Source organism: Micrasema longulum, unplaced genomic scaffold, assembly GCF_059751315.1.
Source record: "Micrasema longulum isolate JH-2025_06_02 unplaced genomic scaffold, ASM5975131v1 h1tg000524l, whole genome shotgun sequence".
Taxonomy (NCBI): domain Eukaryota; kingdom Metazoa; phylum Arthropoda; class Insecta; order Trichoptera; family Brachycentridae; genus Micrasema; species Micrasema longulum.
This window is the reverse complement of record NW_028277721.1, coordinates 146,053-171,208: the sequence shown is the minus strand read 5'-3', so window position 1 is coordinate 171,208 and position 25,156 is coordinate 146,053. Positions and strand designations below refer to the sequence as shown.

The 25,156-nt window shown below is 31.5% G+C and overlaps 1 protein-coding gene across 2 annotated transcripts in view; it reads left to right on the top strand.

Annotated features, from left to right (window-relative positions):
* The window catches only part of LOC148280857 (very long chain fatty acid elongase AAEL008004-like), a 121,881-nt gene that overhangs the window by 20,645 nt on the left and 76,080 nt on the right, over positions 1-25,156 (top strand). For both annotated transcript variants that reach the window (XM_088227685.1, XM_088227684.1), the window contains exon 2: positions 13,579-13,721. The gene's annotated coding sequence lies outside the window, so the exon portion shown is untranslated. The remainder of the gene's footprint in view (positions 1-13,578; positions 13,722-25,156) is intronic.

The following is a 25,156-nucleotide window of genomic DNA, read 5'->3' as shown; positions in this document are numbered from 1 at the left end:
GAGAAATTTGATAAATTGTTATTTAAACATAGTTTTTCTGTCCCTCTCTCGCTGTTGCCTCCAGGATACTGGACTATAAAACTGGACTTCGGACTCATTATGCCTAGCTAAAACCGATAAAATCGACGTTTCATTGTCCCGTTTTCCGCACCCCAAAACTCAACTAATTTTGTTAGTTTCTTTTTAAAGAAAGAGTATCAAAATGAAATTTTCTGTGTCGGTACATTTTTTGTTTTTCGAAATTCTTTATCAAATTTGTGTACCATACGTCCAAAGACGGCAGATAAAACTGGATGCTTTTATGTTTTTTTCAGTGATCCTATCTTCCATAAGAAAAAAATTATCAAAAATGCAAAACAATATGGGCACGGTAATGATAAATATATATATTGTGTAAAAAATTCACTGCTCTAGTGCCCATATTTCAGGAAGAAAATACGGGAATATGTTTGTTTAAAGAAAAGTCATCATGTGTTTCCTCTTGATGTATGCATAGTAGAAGATTAATGTTTTTTTATTAAAAAATTAAAACTCTTCTCCTTTTCTTTGTTTTTATTACATCATAACCTTTTTTTTTCAATCTTGTATTTTTTTTAAAAAAACGTTTTCAATTTTTTTTTGTTAAAAAACTAAATTTGCTATTTAGCGCCATTTTATTAATAAAATTAGCATTTGAAGCACCAACGTTTTGATTTTTCATGAAAAATAATGTAAGAATGGGGAAGATTAGTGTAATTTTTTATTTTTTTATTTGTCAATAGACTATCAAACTAAGCCAAAATGTTTATTTTTTATAAATCGTATTATCGGCGCTATGATTTTTTAAAGTTTTGTATTTCTAAAATAACTCCGCATGTGACGTCAGTGGTTGTTCTCTGTTAGTTCTTCCGATTAGTTTGTTTACGGTAAGCCAACCGGATATTTTTTTCGTATATTTTCAAGAAACTTTGCACTACAATTATTTAATGCTCTTATTTTTACCGCCCGCAAAAAAACATTTTTTGTGTCCTATTTCCCGTAGGGCTGAAGTTCCTCACTAGCAAACAGCCTGTTTGCCACATGTCTATCTACAAAAACTACCCTTCAACAACATTCTTTAATTTGTTAGCCATGATGTTGAAACAGTGCTTTATTTATTTAGTTTTTTTTATTTGTTTAGCATAAACACTTTTTATTTTGTGCAAATTTACTATTCTGCTCAGTGTTTATATTTTTTAAATTTCATTTATTTTATGGACACGATACAAAATTTTACTAAAAAACAAAATTTTTAGGGCTAGATTTCTTACCATCCATGAGCCCCGTAGCTGCAAGACGAGCTTTTAATCAAGCTCCTATTAATCATTGAAATAGATTATAATTGGAAACTAGGAACTAGATTCCCAACCGTCCGTGCACTCTGTAGCTGCAAGACGTGTTGGGATATTTATTTATTGTGCAATTGATTTTCACGAATAAATTGTCCAACTCTTTTTTGTACATCAATAACCTCAATAGACAGAATTCGGAAATATTCAGGAAAAGAGGGGACAAAGTTAGACTCTGGTAGAAATCGAAAAGAAAAAGCGATTGTTGCTGTGTTTATTTGATTTAATTATATTTAGTTCGCGGGATTTTACTCACCAACGTGTTGCAACTCTCTGTCGGCCAATCAAATGACGGGATTTATGTTTATGCATACGTCATATCCGAGTAAAATTTATGGTCAGTGCATGCTACCTTATAATTTTACCTTTAAGTAATTAACAGTTCTTTAGAAATAATTAGCCATTATGCTACATAACGTAGCAAGGATTGTAATTAAATATTTTTCCGTTTTTATCACCAAGGGTAAACAATCCAAGTAAATGTCAAACAACTTAACTGGGTAAAAAGTAGAACTTAATTACGTACAGTTCATATAAATGTTAAATAAACTTTGCTTTTTCAAATAAAATATTCTAGCGTGCCTACTTACACAAACGAAATTTGTATGTTTTCGTGGTTCGCTGACAGTCACTAACCCAAAGGCTTATTAAACATTCGAACGCACTGTACATGGATCACTAAAAGGTTTTATAATAATACTAGAATTTTTGCCCGGCTTAGCTCGCGATCAAGTGAAAATTCATTTTCATTATTTCTCAAAAAATATATAAATAGTTATCTATTTTGAAATTGAACATCGCTACGACTTATTATTTAAAGTTAGATTTTATACCGAGAAAGTCCTTAAAAAGTTATCATGAAAAATCACGATTATAAATCAAATAGCAAAGGAATTTTAAACGTCGATTCTAAATTTCACGTCGCTTCGACATATCGTAGAGATGTTAAAAGGGTAAAACTTTAACTTGCATAGTTTTATAATTAGTTGTTGGATGTGAAGTCCTCTTTACTATAAACCATTCAATAGTTAAGTGTTTTTCCCGTGAATCTAATATTTTCTTAATTTCCCTAATTGCACCTAATTCATAGTAAACTAAAATTTATTATTATTTCCCATTTTTTAAAGTATTGTGATTACCAACTCAACACGGCTTTTAGTCTCATGGAGTTGGGAAAAAAATGGCTTTTTACTAACTCCACCCAATGATGCATTAGGCACTGGATTTGTTAACCAGTGGCAGCGTGTTTCGATCATCTGTTTCATGACTAAACTCCAGATATATGGGCTATGAAATTTAATTTTTAATTGTGTGAATAAGGGTACTTTGTGAAAATGGTTTAAGGTGTTTCCTGTATGCGGGAATATTTTTTTTCAATACCAAATATCATTTATTGATTTTGTAAATATTTGTTACTAGTATTTTTTATTTAATTGGTTTATTCATAAATTATTTAGTTATGTATATTGACGCTGGAAAGGAAAAAAATACTAAGCGACACGTTGCAACTTTACAAAAGCGACTATTCAATTAAATTTTTGAATTAATTGATAAAGAATCTGGTATTTTAAATTTTTATTCCAATTATGTAGGAATCACGCCAATATAATACGTACGTATGAGATTCTGTAATTTAAAAAAAAAACTTTGATTGGCTTTTCTGTAAAGTTGCTGCATGTCGCTTGGTAACAAAGTTCTGTGTTAAAACAGAACCGGAACCCTGGACGAGTGTTTTTGACTCGATGGCTGCTCTCAGGTAAAAGTCCTGGGAAATGAAATCGAGTGGAGATAAGTCCGCCTCGTTGTGTAGCGATTTAATCTTTGTCTACTTTTCTTGAAATCCTGGGTTCAACTCTTGGACGAGAAATATTGATTTCAAAGGTTGTTTAAACTGAAATACTCAGCATTTGGTTTGCAATCGCAGTGCCATATACATCACTAGGTTGCGAAAATGTTACCTAATAATGATGATGGCGTTCAATTATCTCTGTCTACCCCTACGGAGAAATGGCGTAGCGTTGGATAAAATAGTAGTATTTGAAATATGAATACGAGTATGTATTTTTATCAAACCTGATTTTTTCAATGAATTTCAACTCTTGTTTAAATCTTAAATTCAAAAAAAAAATCTTTTTAAACTAGTAATTTATAAGACACGTTGTCTATATCAACTTAGATGATAAAAAAATCCTAAACTACCAACGATTTTTTTTTTCCAGTCTCATCGATACATTTTATATTCTAGTGTTAATATCGTATTATTTAATGTGAGGTGCAAATCTTAAAATCTTGTTTTTCTAATGCCATAAAAATTCCGCGGTGAAGTTTGAACAAATTTTTATTACAATATATTTTTAATAATATCGTTTATCGGTTTTTTCTAATAAAATAACCAGTTGTATAAAAACGCATTTTTGCCAGACTGTAGAAAAGCTAATAATCAGAGATACAAATAGGATGTTTTTATGATCTCAACCCTAAAATATTATTTGCTGCTTAAAAAATATGTCTTTACGTGATTTGTCGGGGTCACGTTTGACGGTGACGTTTATCAAACTGAATATAGTCTGTCATCCTGCAATATGTAGTATAATTAAGGGTGTAAACAAACGAAATCTGGAATTTTTCGTATATTTGAGGTAGTTTATTTCAATTTTATGTTTTCTTTTACTTTAAAAGTTTTTTTTTGTTATTGCATGTTTCTTTTATGCTGATATAACATGTATTTTTAAATGTTTTTGTTCTATGCAATATACATGATGATATTGATGATATTGATTGTTAAATTGTTATACATAAATATTTGTCCCAACTCAACATAGGACTTTGTTTCCATGGAGTTAGGATTTGTATTCCAATGAAATGTAACAAAAATATATTGTTTATAAAAAATAAATAATTTAATAAATCACAATTTAAATATTTAAAATATATCTCAAATACGGATGAACAAGGAATGATTACAAATAAAGGGAAAAACCAAATAAAAAACATGTTATATGTTTAAGGTCGGACGGACAGAAGGACCTGCATCTTTCAAACATAATGGCCATATTTCGTATTCTTAGAGGTGCTATGCAAACTCTTGATGTCACTGCGACCGTGTTTTGTATACGAAATTTAGTCCGTAAATTCTAATTAAAAATAACAAGGAGAATAATTGATCCTTTATCTTAAACAAAGTAAATATCAAAATTTACCTTCTACTACTTTTTTACATCTCCTTTAAAAGTGATATAAATGAAAACTTATAATATTAAAAATCAAACACTGATTTGAGTCTACTGAACACTTTATTTTATTTTTACAAATATAAAAACAAAAATTTCGTGACAATTGTTTCGCCTTGTTAGGGCATTTCCAAATGAATGTGAAAATTATATGGATTGAATGTCTTTATATAGTTATATAATTCAAGGTACTTAAGGAAAAAATAAAAATATTCTTATCAACTATAGTATGTGCATTAATCATAATTGAGGGTAAAACCAATGGTTATAGGGCGAGGCTAAGTGTTTAATAGATAATGGGGAATTTAGGTATTTATATTTGAATTTTGGGATAAATATAACAAAGTAAGTATTTCTTGACATACAAGTATGTATTGTGAGATAATTGATGAAGCTTTATAGTTTTGTAACTTTAGATAATCTTCACATTCGTTTGAAAATGCTCTAACAAGGCGAAACAATTGTCACGAAATTTTTGTTTTTATATTTTTATATTTGTAAAAATAAAATAAAGTGTTCAGTAGACTCAAATCAGTGTTTGATTTTTAATATTATAAGTTTAAATATGGAGTTCTACAAAATAAACACCAAATCAATCAATATAGTGACATAAATGCTTTTCATTTATAAAGTTTTCTTACAATAATGTATATACTTCTTAGTTGTCATGTTATTTCCATGAAATTAATTATTTTATTCATATAATTAGAATAGTCCAGAATCTGACTAAACTTCTCACAAATGAGAAGCTTTACGTTTTGGCCATAAGGTACTCTGTAGGCGTTGCTTAGTACGCAACTGCCGATTTAAATTCAATTATGCCGTGTTGTGTCGTTTGCAAGTGTCAAAACACTGTTGGGATTAAAAAGGAATAGGGTAGGATCACATTTTATACGTAAAAAGCGAATCACAAGTAATATTATTTAAGAATTCGATAATTTTACCATCTGTAAGATTGCTAAATGAAATTACGTGGACATTTTATTAGTATTGCCAGGGTAATCGAATTTTTTACCCGGCATTCTATTAATAAGCCTTAGTATAATGTTGAATTATTTTAATTTATTGAAATTTATTTCAACAGAGAAGGAAAACATTTTTGAGAAGGGAATATGTAAGTCTAGGCATTTACAGGGCTTATGACCTGTCATTGGCTGGTTTAAGTGGCCACTTTACACACTGGGTAACATTCACCATTCTGCCCATGTTTGAACATCCACATTTCCTCAACTCTTCCATCTGTTGTCTGCAATCATTTGGACATAATCAAACATTGTTGAATTACTACCTGGTAAAAGAAGAAGTATAAAAATTGGAAAATTGTTTTCAGGCGTTGCCTAGTAGGTGATTTGGTTCAGCCGGATGAATCTCACCCACGTGATTAAGGTTTCAGCTCTTTTACTTCACAAAATTTAACAGATGGAATAGTTAAGGAAATGTGGATGTTCAAACATGGGCAGAATGGTGAATGTTACACAGTGTGTAAAGTGGCCACTTAAACCAGCCAATGACAGGTCTTAAGCCCTGTAAATGCCTAGACTTCTATAATCCCGTCTCAAAAATGTTTTCCCTCTCTGTTGAAATAAATTTAAATATGAACAACTCCCTAGGGAAGAAATCCAGCCAGTCTGCAAGCATTTAAACATAATCAAACATTGTTGTATTAATTTACTTAATTACTAAATTTATTTATTTATGCTATTTTTTACATTTGCTTAATAAATGTACCTTTTTTTATATAATTCAGTCAGTTTAATATTTTTTGTTGTAAAATATAACATAACATAACACAAAATCATCTTATATTTGTGTACATTGTTCACGGTCTGGCAACATTACTGGGCCACTTCACGCATGCGCGCAGGCAGGATGTCGGGTAGAGGGGGACTTTTGGACACAATACGATGTAAACAAACTTGGTTCTACGCGCCTTCTGGTTTATTATTATTCTATTGTTTTGAATGTACAGCCGCTCAGTTTTCAGTCAATATGAAATATGCAAAAAAAAAAAGTAAAGTGGATACCTATACGGTATGTATGATAATGCCCACCCGTTAATATTTACGAACATGCACAATTGCACATTATGAAGACGCAGGCGCTGTGCTCAAATCGAATTTGCGATTGCCAAACCTTTATTGAAAACATCCTTGAATTTTGTAGTTAAACATTTTTCACACTCCACATTGCGAGGCGTTAACCTCAAATTTTGTGATGTAACTCTACCTCCAGGCTACTTTTCCCCCGCATATTAGTTCATGCGAAATCATGAGAGCTATAAACAAGTGATTCAATAAAAATGGTACAAATTATCATAACAATAATAATACCTTCTCTTATCTCCCCCCAATGATCATCAAATCCTCCTCTTTCTCCACCTAATGGTGCATTGGCACACTGACCGCAGCGCATCTTGATCATTAAGATGATTTGGGCGCCTCGTGATTTTATGGTCGGGGCATTTGCCAACCGTGGTATAATATAGGTACTGCAACTTATCTTGATAAAAAAAAACATTATGTCTGGATCCAATAGAGAAATGTCACTTTTTTCATTATTTTTAAAGTAATAAAAAATGTTTATGAAATAATCTCCAGTAAAAAAAAATTTTTTACTAACAACAGTTACTAACAAGTAGCATAAAAAATATTTTTAAATTTGTAATTTTGTTTTCCCGCGAAAACGGTCATTCCATTGGCCACGTCCCTAATACGACACGATTCAAGTTTATTTTTTCCTGGTCATTGAAATTTGTTTCGAACATTATCACGAATCTTGACGTCACAACAACCAAGGCCAAACACGTCGCGTTTTTCTACGAACGTTTTTTTTTTTTTTTACATTTATATATATAAACATTTTTTGTATCCCATTTTTCGTAGGGCTGATGTTTCTCACTAAACCGGCTTACCAAAACATAAGGACATTAAAAAAAAAAAACACTAACGGATTCTTTAATATTTTGTTTTGAATTAGTTTAAATTATTAATATTTTTTTTATAATGTGCAGATATTAAATTAAGTTGTATTTTTTTTTATTGGGGATATCAACAGTAATACATGTAACAAAAATATAACAAATATAATATACAGAGAATAAAACCAATGACAGATATTCACAGAAATACATTGAATACACGTACAATACATACTAGTGTGTTTGTGTGAGGTGGGTGAGTGGGTGTTATATTGGAATGGGGGTGGACATGTGTGTAAATAATTCACAAGTGCCAATGTGAAAATATAAATAAAAATAAAATATTAAGAATTAGAGATAAAATATAATAAAATAAAATAAAATAAGATAAAATAAGACTTTATTATTGAAACTAAGTATCAGAAAAAAAAGACGCGCGTATGAAGTATTGAAGGTGTTCGTTAAAAATATTAAGTACCGCGCTACCTTTTTCAAATGTACAAAAAGTTTATTCAGTACTTTTACGCAACGATTTTACCTCAATAACTAAAACAGTCGTCAATAAAAACAATTTTATTAGCAAAACCTTGTTTTTTTTCTTACCCACTCATTTAAGTGGGTAATAATAAAACTATGTTTTATAGAATAAAGGCTTACTCACTAAGTCTCATTAAGAGATATCCCGACACGTTTCCGAGTAACCATTTCGACACTGCAATTGTTCAGTAGAACGCTTCACACCATTATCCGAGATAAAGGAGAGTACCTTCACCTCTACTCTGCACTTACTCTTACCGAGTTATCCAGTTCAGACAGTAGGTACATCACTAGAACTATAATAAAAACCAAGAATTGCGAAATTCGGTCAATTATTATTCTAGAGTAATCGCAAATCGTACATTAATCTGTTGACATTAAGAAAAAATTAATATTTAAGCCAACTATGCAATGACTTAATTGCATTTTACTTCCTCCAAAAATTTTCATTTTTATACCTTTAGAAACACGTAAGTTTTTAATATTAACCGATAGTTTTAAAAAATCATACATATATAAAAAAATAAAGTTTACGAGTAAAATAGATCCATTGACAATACAAACATGCCTTTATAATTAGATACCACGCAAGTAGCAAAAAAAACATTTATATGCAAATCAGTACAAAAAAGATCTCCCTCCTAACTAAGTACGCAACATACACAACATACATAGACTTGCAACAATTCAATACACGAGTATGCAACTAAAATACTTTCAGTTTTTTATTCAAAACGGTAATTTCATACTTGGTATCAATGAATTCAATTAACATAATCTTAATACAAATAAGTAGTATTAATAATTTTTTTACATTTTAGTGATTATTAACATATAATTATATGTTCGACAATAAGCATTCATAAAAAGTTATATTATATATGTTTTCATCAAATTCAATGCTTTCAGCAGAATAATTGTTTCTATATGTACCTTTGACATTTCAATTTAACTAATTAAAAAAAATGCGCGTTTTAAAACACACTTTTTTATCTTATACTTAGTGTCTATGATAAAATTAAATAATATAATCAAAAAATATATATACTATTAAAATCGATACATGGTCATTTCAACTTCTTTTATTGAAGCAACAATAATAATAAAACTTTTATCTTAAAAAAACTAAGTATCCAAATTAACCTTCTACTACATTTTACGTTTTCTTTTAAAGATACATATTATATGCTTTTCATTCTTAAGAATGTAAGAAAGTAAAGAGAAAGAAAACTTTAAAGTTTTCTTTCTCTTTACTTGTTATGTTATTTAATTGTATTATTAAAACCACATTCTTCAAAATAAAGCATCAATTGAACTATGAGTTAGTAATACTAGCTATTTTTTTTTTTTTTTTCAATCCGAAAATGTAAAGTTTCGCATATTTATATAATTCCAACGATAGATGATAGTATGATTGAATCGAGTCGAAAATACTCGTCCAGGGTTCTGATTATATTTAAAACATAGAACTGTATTCGTTATCTGCCTAGGCACACAGAAACGTGGATGTAATTTCGATAAATATCCAATTGTTATAGATCATACATCAATGAAACTGAAACAATGTTGTCCATAAATCCCAAAAAGTTTTGGAGTTTTGTTTCTAATAAGCGTTTCAATAACGATCTGCCAATAAGTATGTTTCTTAAAGATAAACACGCATCTAATGGTACCGACATAGCTAATCTTTTTGCAACGCATTTTTCTTCAGTATATGTTAATAATTCTTCCAATGTTAATTCCTTATTTAGCTATACTAATACTGTAGACCTGAATAATTGTGAAGTGTCAGCTGAGGATGTCAGAATCGCTCTAAGTAAACTTGGTAATGGTAAATGTATTGGTCCAGATGGTATTCCTGAAATACTACTATCAAATTGTAAATCTAGTCTTGCCAAGCCTCTGTCTTTACTGTTTAATATGTCTTTAACAACGAGTGTATTTCCTGATATTTGGAAAATTTCTATAATAAGACCGATATTCAAATCTGGTGATAAATCTAACGTAACTAACTATAGACCCATTTCAATGATATCTCCTGTACCTAAACTATTCGAATCAATTATTACAAAAAAAATAACACCTATATTTAAAAATGTGCTGATTGAGGAGCAGCATGGATTTAGGACAGCCAAATCAACGACGACCAATTTGCTTTCTTTTACTGATACTATTTTTACAGCGTTCGAGAATAATCTTCAAGCTGATGTACTGTATACAGACTTCTCCAAGGCCTTTGACAAAGTTGATCACAACATTTTATGTGCTAAACTTCGTGCTGTAGGCATTAGAGATCCCTTTTTATCGTTTTTAAAATCCTACCTCTCACATAGAAAACAAAGTGTAAAAATCAATAACTTCATATCAAATAGCTTCCTAGTAACTTCTGGTGTACCACAGGGTGCCCACTTGGCCCCTCTTCTATTTAATCTGTTTGTTAATGATGCTGCTAATGTTTTTTCCTTTACAAAATTCTGGCTTTTTGCTGACGATAACAAGATACTTAAGCTAATTAAAAATATTGATGACTGTGTCAGACTCCAAGAAGACATAAATGCATTTCATACTTGGTGCAAAACTAATAACATGGAACTTAACATCGATAAATGCAAAATTATTTCATACCATAAATGTAAACATCCTTTTATTTTTGATTATAAACTTAATGGCCAAGTTCTTTCGATTGTCACCTCTATAAGAGATCTTGGAGTGATCCTAGATAATAAACTAACTTTTCTGGAACACTTTGATAATATAGTAAACAGATCCTTAAAAATTTTAGGCTTTATTAATAGAACTACGTCTGATTTCCAAAGTATGCTTACACTTAAAACACTTTATTGCTCTTTAGTTCGCCCTATTCTTGAATATGCATCTGTAATCTGGTCCCCTCATTATGCTGTTCATATCAAGCGCCTTGAATCAGTTCAACATCGTTTTATAAGAAAAATTGCATGGAAGATGGGATTGGAAAGAGGAGACTATTCATATTCTGATATGGAGAGGTTTTTAAGCATATCAAGTCTTGAAAAACGCAGATGCATTGCAGATATAATCTGCATGTATAAAATTATGAACTGTCTCATTGATGCCCCTGAAATTTTGCAAAAGATTCTTTTTAACGTTCCCACCCGTAGACTAAGAAATAATGAAATGCTTTTCCTCGGTCACTACAGGACCAATTATGGTGCACAGTCGCCTTTGCCCAGAATGATCAGGCGGGTGAACGATCATCAAGATCTTGATTATTATGGTGTAAGGATGTCTTTCTTTACAAATCAGCTAAAGAATCTGTATAGTTAGCCTATGCTTTTTACTTAATCTAAAAAATCTATCATCTGTCTTTGCTGCTTATTTCTGTTCCTTATATTTTTTTATTCCTTTGTAAAAATTTCTTTTAATTGTAATGTTTATAATGGACTTTGTCCGTAAATAAATAAATAAATAAATAAATAAATAAATAGAAACATGCATTTATCACATTATATGGAGGTATGTATATATTGCAAGGTTTAAACGTACTTCGCTACGCTAAAGTCATTTTATTCAATTGTTTTAGTGCAACATAATGAAACTGTAACAAACTAACTAGGACATGCAAAGATTGCAATTATGATTTTATAATTTCGTGAGAAAAATAATTACATATTTACACACATTTTATGTAGGTACATCGTTTCTGACGGCCGACTCGCCTGTAGTGAACTACACGATTACAATACAAGCATCATCATGACTCTGGACTCAGCAGACCCTCAATTGAACCTAGTTGTGCAGAAACCAGCCAGCCATAGAAAAGTGAAACTGAGATATTAGCAATTTTGTAAAAAGAGTGACTTAAACAAATAATAAACAAAGAATACATGAGTTTTTTTTATTAAAAATAATAATTTAATTTTGTACTTGACCAGTTTCAATGATTTTTAAAGTACCATAAGAGTTTTCTGCAAATTGAGAAATGCCGTTTTTGTGATCGACACCATTTTCAAAAGGCGATTAATACAGTTTTTTGTATGAAAGTGATCTAGTTGTTTTAAGCAGAACATAAAATCGACCCGATAAAACCAATATCTCATCGCACCCGATAAAACCAATATCTCATTTTTTCGAAAATTGTGGACTGGCTGCTTTCTGCATAACTACGTTCAATTACAGAAGCGATAAGATTGACAAATATTTGCTACATAGATGAAAAACCAATTTTGTGAAGGGAATCTGGAAGTTTTGTCACTTAACCCACAGAACGCGTCTGACGTTATTTTCTGTATAAAATAAGCAATATTTTTAAAGTGGATTTAAAGCTTTTATCTTTCATTAATTTTGGACTTCCGTAAACAGGATCAAATCTTTATTGAAATTTCCAAATGTACAAAATCTTAATAAAACTCTGTAATTAGAACCTAAAATGTGTGTCAATATCAATTTAATCATAATATCAACAATGTGTCATTAACATTCCTAAAAAAATATATGACAAACATGCCTTAGTTTAAAAAATATGCCTTGAATCCTCAGCGCCATATTAATATATTGTGTAACTGAGCGACCTACATTGGTGTTTTGTATTCGAGTGTACAATTATTTTTATATTTATAATATAGGTAATAATAATATATCTTCTGTGCCTAACTTATTTATTGTTATTCTAAAAATGACTGATTGTGTCTGTCATATACGGGCCCGATTCACACGTATCGCGCCAATTCACTCGGTCCGGTGAAATTAGGGTGGGTGGACACATATTTATTAGTTTTATTTTCGGTTTCATTTATTTAGTTTCTACTCGCGGGTGAAAATTTTGCTAAAAGAAATCGAGTCGAGATTAGTCGGCCTCATGGTGTTTCGTGTTTTTACCTACCTATTGAAAAGTAAAACAATTTTTTTTTTAAATTCTCAATGAATCCACTCTATGATATATCGTGGTGTCGCGGGAGCTCAACTATCGGCTCAATTGGCGGATAGGAATTTAACCTCTATCCATATATGAAATAGACTCGAAAAAGGTGTCGTTTAAAGCTCATTCCGTATTGCATCGTCTAAACGCTGTGTATGAGGGAGAAAGCAGTTATAATTTTATATATCGGCTGTTGCCTGCTAGTAATTATTTATTTTGCATCATATATCATATTTATGTGACAATTTATGTAACTTGCTACGACAAAAAAGTCTCCAATTGACTTTATTAAATCAAAAATAAATTTAAAACATCATTATTTTATACCACTTTTTTTTCTACGGACCGGTTTCAAAGCTACGGAAGCTTTTTTATCAAGGTATAATTAACGAGTAAATCTTATACTATTTTAGTTTAACCGTGTTCACCAAATATTACATCGAAACATATGGAGCTAACACGTAAAGTTTTTTGTCATGTTATTCTTGTAAATCAATGTAAATGTATCTTGTCAATTTGTGACGAAATAAAATATTTAAAAAACAAATATAAAGCGCAAGTTCCCTTTGTGTATGTAAACCAATGTACAAATACTTTTTACGAAATATTAAGAATGCAATTTCTTTTTTTCAGGTTTTCTGAAACCAAAGGACTAGCTGTTTACAGAGAGAAGCTCGCGTGTTAATATGTTAATCATTATTTGGACTCGAATTGGTTAAACAAATTATCTTTTCATCGAACCTAAGGAAGACTTACAGATCAGCAATTTCCACAACGTAAGTTTTTATTTCTTTTATTTATTATAGTTCACACACAATTAACAATACATACGACTTGGCATAATACGATTATGTCAAAAACCAATTTTAAAATAATCTATATAATAAATATATACCTAGTTTACTGATAATTGTAGAGTAATATAATATGACCCCAATGCAGGAGAAATAAACAAACTGACAAAATGGTAAAAGTTTTGTATCCAAAGTTTGAATTCTATGAGCATTTTGTCCAATTTATTTTGCTACATAAACTGCTTTGATATGTTTGATTAACGTGGATGTTTTGTAAATTAAGAACCAGGAAAAAGGGGTTTTTAGATTTTACTAATGACATAAATGTAATATAAGCAATGCATTTACTTTACCTTTAAAATATCAATTAGTTTTACCAGCAATGGGCTCATATGTGCGGAGGCCCCAATAAACCATTTAATGTAAAAAAATATTACTTGCTTTCTTAATCCATGTTTGTTCCGTAGGTGGAGCATATGGTGTCCATAAAATCTATCCGGGACACTTAAATATTAGCATTAATACACAATCACTATCCCATGTCAAACCCTGTTAAAAATATCCTGCAGATTACCACTTCTAGTTACTTGAAATCAAGGGATGTTTTCTAGCTTTCGCAATATTTTATTCTATCAATGTTTTAAAATATTTTTAAAGAAAGCTTTTATAATTCTCAATTTTGACAACACATATAAATTTCATATAATTATTTATCATTAATGCGTTTTCTATTATAAATTTAAAACATGGTTTATTCTTACGAAACCCTTTGAAAGTGCATCCAAATTTCATATTAAAAAGCCCAGTTATATATTAACAAATTACAACAGGGATGGAGAATACCTTAAATAAGGGAATATGGAAGTCAAGTCATTTACAGGGCTTATGACCTGTCATTGGCTGGTTTAAGTGGCCACTTTACACACTGTGTAACATTCATCAGTTATATATGTTAGTAGTATGTTACTGATTTAGCATTTACCATGTAAAAGCTTTAGCAATGAACTGCAAGTTTGGCTAATACTGTCTGTTCTCGACTTTCAATACATCGATTAATAAGGCGAGATCGAATTAATAAATTCAGTTTTATCGTATCCCTGGATTAAACATTCTTAATTTGAATTTTTGCAATAAATATTTGATGAATTTAAACCTGCGTCGTACGATCCGACACCCATCGATATCGGACGTTCATTTTGGCGTTTACATCAAAACCCCTCCTGTTCATTTTATAATACATACATTTTTTTGTTAAAAACTTTGCTCACCTAACAAGGGTATATCCCCCGTTCCATGCTAGGTAATAACATTTGAATACATCATAATAATTTACAAGTTAATTTATTTTAAAGAAAGAACATACCAAAAAACGTAAATTTCCTAGTATACAATTTTAGCACATTTTTTTTTTTATAGTGAGAATATACTTTTTTAAACCTTTTCGACTAGGTATTTTAATATCAATTATGGCTACGTTGTTTGGCGGAATTAAAAAAATTCGTTTCACAAAAATTCATTGTAATTAAAAAAATGATTGGTTGGCAAATTTTTAACACAAGACTATTGATTAATCGGGTGAGACGTTTTTTACTTTTTGTTTCGTTCATCATTTTATAATGTAATTTTTGTAATCAGCAATGAAAAATTAGGTAAGTTTTTCAGAAAAATATTTCTGAACGGTTTTCTCAGTTTGTACGAGTAAACAAAATACAATTACTATTGATGTTTAGTAAAATAAACTGCTAAATGTGCACCTTTTTTCACAGTTTACGAATTGTTTTCATCAAATGTTTTGTCGTATCGTTGTTCTAGAATAATTCGTAGGTTGTCAAACCATATTTTGCATCCCGCGTCTACTTTTTATATATTCATTTTTTTTAAATAAAACATTATTATATTAGAATGAGTTTTTTAGTCCCGCCTATGTTTACTATGTTGTCATAATGACATTTACAAATCGATTACGCAGCAATGTTCAATACCTGGCTATAATATTGTTTCACAACTTTAAATACGTGATACAAATAGAGTAATTGTATTGCATAGACAGTATTTTACATGCCAGAACCAACTCATGGTCCATCCGATCTTAGCCATTTAAAGAATTCCTAGACCATAATAATTGCCTCTTAAAAAATAATATTGCACTATGTAAACTTTCATTGACCCATCTTTTTGAAACACAAATAACCACAGAGTAATTGCAAGCGGTAACAAAATTGACAGTTGAAGGCGTAGAGAATTAAATTTGACTGAAATCATCAACCGTTCTCATCTCAATTACATCTTTTCAATTATTTCGCAAGCACAATACCGCCAAGAAATAAATTATAATTATTTTATGCATTCCGCTTTATGTAATTCATTCGAGAACATTATTAAGTAGCACCGCTCTCTTAGGCGATGGCAGGCGCGGCGGTAGAAGCAGAAGGAAGGAATTTACTATGCGTAGTAATTATACGACTCGATAATCCGTAGAGGTAGAGAAATCAATATAAATCGTAAATTAAACCTTATTTGCCCGTTTCTGTTCCCGGCACTTGCCTACTATATCATATAAGCGTCAAGTTGCTCGGTTGTATTGCATATTCGTTTCACTTTTAAATATACTGCATGTGCAAAGCGAATGTAATTTATGAAATTCCCAATGCATTAATTAATCACCTTAATAAGATTGCCACCTTAATGAGGACTTGTGCATTTAAGAGTGTTAGCAACATTTTTTTGAATTTATTTTAGAAAATTAATCCTGCCATGATTTATATTAAAACGTAAGGTTTTTTAAAATTATATTCAAACAACTTCCTTTTGCAATAAGGAAATATGGAAGTCTGGGCATTTACAGGGCTTATGACCTGTCATTGGCTGGTTTAAGTGGCCACTTTACACACTGTGTAACATTCACTATTTTGCCTATGTTTGAACATCCATATTTCTTCAATTCTTCCATCTGTTGATTTTAGTGAAGTTCAAGAGCTGAAACCTTATTGTTGTGAAGAGATTCACCTACCTGACTGAATTATTTCACATACTAGGCAACACCTGAAAACAATTTTCCAATTTTTAAACTTCTTCTTGGGCTTTTAAGGTATTCTCTATCCCTGTTGTAATTTGTTAATCGAACTAATTTGCTACGAACATTTGGACAAACTCAAATATTGTTACTTCCTTTTGCTTTAAAATTAATTTTCGTAAGATTTTCCTGTTAATTCATAAATCCTTCTTCTAACGCGAGATTTTTTTGTGGATAGGTGCCTCAAGAGAATTTAAGTGTAGGTATGTATTTTTAGGTACACGCGTTTGATTCCTAAGTAATAATATAAATAAACCGTTTTACAAAAATGACATTTTAAATCGTATCCATAATTAATACAATTAATCGAAGCAGAAGGAAGGGCCGCAAAGGAATTTAAAGTCCACTGACCGACCTCTAAGTCATGGGCATAGTTTTGGAATGGATCTAATAGATAAAATACCTGTGTGAAGGATTTTACAACAGTAATTATAATATTAGACTGATCATAATTTAGCACAGGTGTCACATATTTTCTTTAAAATGCATTAAATCATTTAGCCAGTGTTCCAAGAACCCTGAGGTTATCTGGGTTTTAAAAAATTAACCGAACGTTCGCATTTCACAAACAATAACGTGCTATGTGTTAACTTTTATAATAAATAAACAGAAAGGCAGTAGATATGTAAAGTAACAAGTGAGGAAATTTTTTGTAAATTTTTAAAAAACAATAATTCCGTGTGGTACCTGTAAGATCAATAAAAACTATATTCGCTTATTTTTATTTTTTTTATTATACGTAATATTATATTTTAATCAATAAACCTACATTGACTGATAACTAAGAGTCTGTCAAAGCACCTTCTAGCAAAGCAGTAGATGCTAAATTTGTAAAAATATCTCGGCATATAATGCATGATAGCTAATAGTACTAAAAACTAAACAAACATATATTATAGACGTGATGCCATAAGAAACTATGTTTTTGAAGTGGTGTATTATTTTATTTTATTTTAAATAACATTTTATTCTTATTTAAAAAAATAATATAAGTAATTATTTTGCAATTAAAAATGAAAGAGTTTTTTGCCACGTGACTACTGTTATCGAATCCAACCCTGCTCTGATGTGCAATGTTAAAGGTACAGAAACTACATCAATTAGTGCATTTGCTATGGTCGAGTCGCCCCTTCTGAGTATCATAAAATAATATAAACTGCAACTGCGATAAAATCGCCTTGCCCATTATGTCGAACCTAGGTCTAAACACAGTACCCTTCCTCTATCAGTTGTTACTTCTGAGTCGCATATCTCCAAGACGGTTTTTGAACTTGTGCACTCTCCATATGGCGGTGGTTGGACTTGACCAACTGCGGCTAGTCCGAGTGACCTCAATACGTATATTTTATCGGATAATTTGAACGGCAGCGCGAATAATATCTTCGTTCAGACAATCGTTACAAATCGGCAAAGGTTTCGCCACTCCAGCGCGAGTGGACGAGTTGACATGGCCAGACCGAGTATGATGGCGGCGGCGGCGGCCGGCGTGGCGCGGCGTGACGTGTTGCAGAATCGCTGGACACTCAATAAACTACTGCTGGAATACGAGTATGATACTCGCCCAGCTAGTATGCCCTACTTGCTACTTGCTACTCGCTACTCGCTACAACTAGAGCGAGTACAGTGCTTCAATTTTCAAATATTCAGCTTGACAAAATAACTTTGTTCATTGCTCGACAAGTCGCCAACGAATGAAATTTGTTTTTATAACTCGTCTTCTGTTCAGTTATTTTTGTTGAAGTAACTAAGTTCCTAAATAACATAAATGATTATACTAGTAGAAATTTAAATAGAATCTAGTTTTATTCAATGAAATTAACAGATATGTTGTTATCGTGTTAATTTTAACCCTTTTTACAACGTTTATTTACCATAAATAATAACATATTTTTTTACTACTTCAACCAGTATTTCCAGACATACAACATTAATATAGACATATTTTCCTGCATATTAGCAGTTTAGCAGCTATATCATTTCGGGTGTTTCGGGAGATGGTAGTTGATTTGTCCATATATGGATGGATACCTACCTATATGTGGGTATAATATGCACGTTTGTGTAATTTAGTAACAGTCATAAGTTATTTTTCTGGCAATGCGTAATGCCGGTAAACTTGTTTAGTAATGGTGACCGAACGATAAACGAATTGTAGCGAAAAAACGAATTTCTTTCAGTTCTGTAAAAGGTTGGAAATATTTGAATCAGGAGTAGGAGCACGTAAAAGGACTTACCTTTGATGCTACGACAGTTTTCTTCTATTTTGGGCATTGAATGATGAAAATTCACAATTAAACGTGATTTATCATAATAACTTAACGAAGCTCGACAAGAATTCTTAAGCAATATTATGTAGTATATTTTTTTTGTTGTTGTAATGTTCCAAATCTAAATCTTCTATCCTGATGTGAGAAGGTACCATAAGGATGGGTAAAGAGAAACATGGGAAAGAAGGGTAATCGGCCTGGAATAATATGTTTTATACTAAACATCTACCATTTTACATAAATAAATATTAGTTACAAAACAAACCAAAATCACGATGAATTTCAACACACATACTCAAAGAATAAATAATTGCTAGATAAGAAAGAAATAATGCTATCTGTATAAAATAAAGTTCCGAATATTTGTACGTGCGGGATACAGACATCAATAATCTGCAATCTACGTGGGGGAAATGAAGAACTTTAGCTATTTATATTATATCACTAAAAGACCTTCAACTTTTATACTATGTAGGAAACTATGCATCTTATTATGCTTCCCTTGTGGAGTTGGTAATTTCTGAGGTAACCTCGACATTGACCTAATTGTAGCAACAGTAGGTAATCGACCTTGCGGTATACGATGACGACGCGTCAGCAGGAGTCGACTAACCCGTTTCGCGTATAAAGTAAAAGTAGGGAGAGTGATTGCGTAATGGGGAAGTTCATTGCTACGGGAAATTGAATAAAAAAATGTTTTCTTACACGCGGTAAACATGAAAAGTTTCTCTACAATATATGAAAAAATTAACGAAAAATATTTTTTACAGTAATCAACTGCTTTAAATGACGACACAAGTTCTTCTAAATCAACCAATGATACTGGTTATGATATATTTTCGGTTACCGGGACAACTCACCTAAGAGAAATAGTGACGTCACGCGAGGAGTAATTAAATTTTTTTTTTTTTTTTTAAATAAATATTTGCGTTCTTATGATTTACCCCAATATTTAATTTTTAAAGGGCAATTTTCAACGAGTTGTAATTAACTCACTATTAGAAAATAGGAATCAAGTTGGGGTAGAGTGGGATTCGAACCACGGACCTTTGGTCCATGAGTCCGATACATTAGCCACAGGACCACAACCCGATTTTATTTAAATTTTTGATTTAAAACCGTTACGATGATAATACGGTACATAATATTTTTTTTTTAATTGGCTCAGTTTGATAGTTTATTGACAAATAAAAAACACACTTAACTTCATTATTAAATCAGAAGAATAATTGTTTCAGTTATTCCATGATAAACTTTATATTACATTTAGACAATACACTTTAATACGAGTAAAAAGTATTTTTCTGATGTTTATTATTGATAACAAAGTAGTCTTCTCTTCCGTTTCGTTGTGGCTCTTTTCACCTTGTTACTGTGGTGTTCTAACTAATGTTGTATTTTTTTTGTTTTTCAACTTTGAAAAACAAAAAAATACTTTATTTTCCTTCATTTTTTTACACGTTTTTATATAAGTAAGTTATATTTACAAGTAAGTATGTTACTATTTAATATTACACTATCTAAAACTTAATTATTTTAATTATGAGATATTTACATAAACGTTTATACGCACTGGTTGATGGGGTGAGGACAAAAGGGTTGTAATACTTATAGGGAAGAGATTGTTAATATCGGAGAGGAGTGAAAGGAATTTAGGATAACAATTGTTTGTAGGACATTAAAAAAAATATGGTTTGTGTCTTCCTCCTTAGTAGAAAACACGGTTTTAATTTTCTTTATTCAAACGTACCGTATTTTCTCTCTAGAATTCGGCACAGAGCGATGATTTGTTTAATGCTGGCTGATGCAGCAAACTTCCATCATCATCACCAAAGTACTTTCGAAACGACCCAAATTTTTATCGGACATGGAGCTATGAAAAGTTATCCATGTATATAGGTTAAAATTAAGGAATGATGACCATTGTCCATGCGATGATATTTCTTCACAGAGTATCGAACATCTGTTATTTCAGTGCCCATTTTTCAGTTTACAACGCCATAATCTTGAAGCAGAATGCAGGAAAGATGGAATATCGTTAACAGATATCCGCACTGTAGTTAAAAGTAGTTATCACACGCCATTGTTCTTGAAATTTGCAACAATGGTGTTTGGACTCATAAAGGTAATAAACCAAAATCAGTGATCGAACATCCCGTTTCCAAGACAAACAAAAACGATTTTTTTCCGAGTACCTTAGCCTTGTACATGACACTTAAGACTACTAAATACAGGGGTCCAAATATATATTTAAAAAAACATTTTTTTAATGGCGTGTCTCTGTCGTTTTAATTTTCAGTTGTTTTTTATGAGAACTAAGACCATCCGAAAACTCAGACAAGCGCCCAACTATATGTGCCGTCTTCGGACGAACCGTATACAAATATGATAAATATTTTTTTTTAAACGGATAAAATACCGACACAGAAAATTTTATTATGATACTCTTTCTTTAAAAAAACAAAGAAATCGGTTCAGTTTTGAGGTGCAAAAACGGAACAGCGAAACGTCGATTTTGTCGATTATAATTTAAGAAAAATCAACAATATTTTGAGTATGTCCAGAGTCCAAATGCTTGCAAACTGCCTGGATTTCCTTCCTAAGAAATTATTCGTATTTAAATTTGTGACATCGGAGAGGGAAAACTTTTTTGTGAAGGGCGCCCACATGATAAGAGTTTTAGCTCTTTTACTTCACAAAAGCCAGCAGATGGATGAGTTGGGGAAATGTGGATGTTCCAACATGGGCAGAACGGTGAATGTTACACAGTGTGTAAAGTGGCCGCTTAAACCAACCAATGACAGATCATAAGCCCTGTGAATGCCTAGTCCTCCATGTTTCCTTCACAAAAATGTTTTTTATCTCCAGTGTAATATGTGAAATATTAAGCATGTCACAAATTTAAATGAGAAAAATCAGTTATTACCTACGCGACGACGATGTATAGAGGTTGTCTCGAACTTGTTCAGAATGGCTTAGGAGAATCAAGGTTTTTCCGTAACATTTGGCTTTAGATAAATAAGATGTTTACCCTTGGCTTGGGAGGAGGCTACCCAGTATTCTTGCCATGCGCACAGTTGCTTCTCCATCATGACGAGAAGATCAAGTAGTGGTAGGAAATTATTATGGGCAGGATTCCCGGAATACACCGCCTCCTTTGCGAGCGCGTTTACTTTTGCGTTGCCGAAACAAAGTAGTCATTTAGATGTTTGTATAAGCCATATAAAACATTTTGAATGGGTATGCCTACTTAAAAACCTTTGTGGATGCAGTCATTGAGGCACTTTTAGCATTGACATTTTTTTGAACCGGATGCAAATATGTGACCGTCTCAAAGTTGGAAACATTTTCATACGTTTCCAAGCAGGGGAAATAATTCAAAGGAATCATACTTACCTACATAATTAAATATTAAGAATTATCAAAAACCAAAATACAATTATTTTTAGGTCCAATTTACGTATAAAAAAATTTAAATACGAACAAAATAAATATTCTACATTGTAATACATACTTGTAGATCACTTAAGCCAGTCAACAGTACATCAATGTGTAGACTTCTACATTAGAGTGGGCCGATCATATATGAAATTTTTTTTTTTTTAGATATCAAAGTTAAAGGGGTACAAAAAGTTGCATTTTGGATCACATTAAACGTAAAAATATGTTGTTGTTTTTAAAAATATTCTATACTTATTTTGGCCCTCAACCGAGGTTTGAAGTTTATAACTGTCTGTACATTTTGTTAATTATCTGTATTGATAAAATTATTTTTTTATTATTAAAGATATAACTTAATTATATTAAAAATTCGGACAGGTTTTAAAACTACCGAAATGCGAAAAGTTTACACTCCGCGGAACTGATTCCATTGAGCGCCTGACAAATATTGACGAAAACAATGGCTCATTACAACAATGCTACCCATTTATTACAAAACAAAATGCAACTCACGCCTTTAGATGCTTATTTATTAAAATTTAGTGCACGTTATAAAATTTAATTGGGCTGATTTTCTTTCTTAAATACGAAATGACAGCCGGTTTAGCGCAAAAAAAATTTTTTTTTTGAAAATTTTAAACTCGGGACCAAAAGTAGTATCAAACATTTAAAAAATATATTTTTTGCATTCTGAGTAATCCAAAAGGCAACTTTTGAGACCCCTTTTATTTCAAAATTCGGAAAAAAAAATTATCGGCCCACCTATTCTTCATCTCCTTCTCTATTGATATATTTTACCTACCTTTGTCTTGGAATTCAATTCCAATCTTTAAAATAATTATTCGCTCTAATGAGCGTTTAAACGAAGAGCGAAGTAAACATTTATCGTCAATTTTATCTACAAAGTAAAATTAAGTTTTCTATGTGAAAATAGAAGATGCATACTTTTTGTTTTCTAAACATAATTAATTATAGGTTAACGACGAAGTTGCTTTTAATTTACATACAAATATACACATTTTCGCACATAAATATCGATTTTACTTTATAGACAGTCGAAGATCACTCTTTTAACTTCCGATTGTAATTGCCAACCAGAGGTGCATAAAAACTAGGCCAATATCATGAATCATGTTTTCTTACATAAGTCAAAGGTACGCGCATGCGTGTCAATGTTCATTTGTTGTAACATGCATAGATAAAGTTTGTTGGCGCAATCGTTCCAAGATAAACGAGTTGGTAGAATTTAGAATATTTTTCTCTGATTTGAAAAAACGGGAATGCGTAAAAAAAGCATTTTTTTAAATTTTTATTTTACTGAATTATTTCACAGGTACAGGTACAGATTAAACGCTGTTTGAGACAATATAAAAATTAAAATAGGGTTGCAGCATACTCTTGTAGAAATATTTGCGTTCATCCGATTAACCCGAATTTTAGGGACGTTTTCAATTATTCATCTAAAACTGTAATTAACATATTACAACAGAGATGAAAAACATTTAAGAGAAGGTAATATAGAAGTCACCATTCACCATTCTGCCTATATTTGAGCATCCATATTTCTCCAACTCATCCATTTGCTGGCTGTTGTGAAGTAAAAGAGCTGAAACCCTTATCATGTGGGCGCCCTTCACAAAAAAGTTTTCCCTCTCCGATGTCACAAATTTAAATACGAATAATTTCTTAGGAAGGAAATCCAGGCAGTTTGCAAGCATTTGGACTCTGGACATACTCAAAATATTGTTGATTTTTCTTAAATTATAAACAATGCTCTGCAGCACTGAAACCGAATATGGGCAGAATGTTGAATGTTACACAGTGTGTAAAGTGGCCACTTAAACCACTTAAGCATTTACAGGTCATAAGTCCCGTAGATGCCTAGACTTCTATATTACTTTATCTTTAATGTTCTTCATCTCTGTTGTAATATGTTAATATAAACATCTCCCCAGGAAGTTGAATCCAGTCCTTGTCTACAAAAATTTGGACAAACTCAAAATATTGTTGATAAAACTGTAATGATGAAAAAATGGTAATCAAGTTTTTGAGTGCATCTAAAAAAATGTATTTTTTTAAAAATAAAGAACGTTAGCGCTTTTGAGCAAAAATCACCTTCACGTCATCGCTTTCCTCAATATTTATTGCATTAGTCAAGGTATAATTTACCCATTTATTAATAAATATACATAAAACGGCCGTGACATAATGAGTACTTCCTATGTATATGTGTACGCTGGTCGTGTCTCGAGTCATGCGTACAATGCATACTCTTCTTTTTTACCTCATCCATTCGCGCCTCCGTGGTGTAGTGGTCAAGACGCTTGACTCACATACGGAAGGTTCCGGGTTCGATTCCCGGTGAGAACACAAAAATTAAATGTGATTTTTCTCAAGCCTGGGTGTTCTGTGATGTAATTCAACACTGTAATTGGGCCTCCTGGCCAGTTGTGGTGCAAAAATAAAATATAAATATTGCTGAGTCGAGCATGAAGACATCACCAGCGCCTCCTTCCACGGCAATCCCGCATCCCTCAGAACCGCCGAATAAAGTCGAAACGTCGTCATCGTCTGTTTCCCAAGATACCGGGAATCCGCTGGTTTGAAGAAGACACAACTCGGATTAAGGCTCTTCT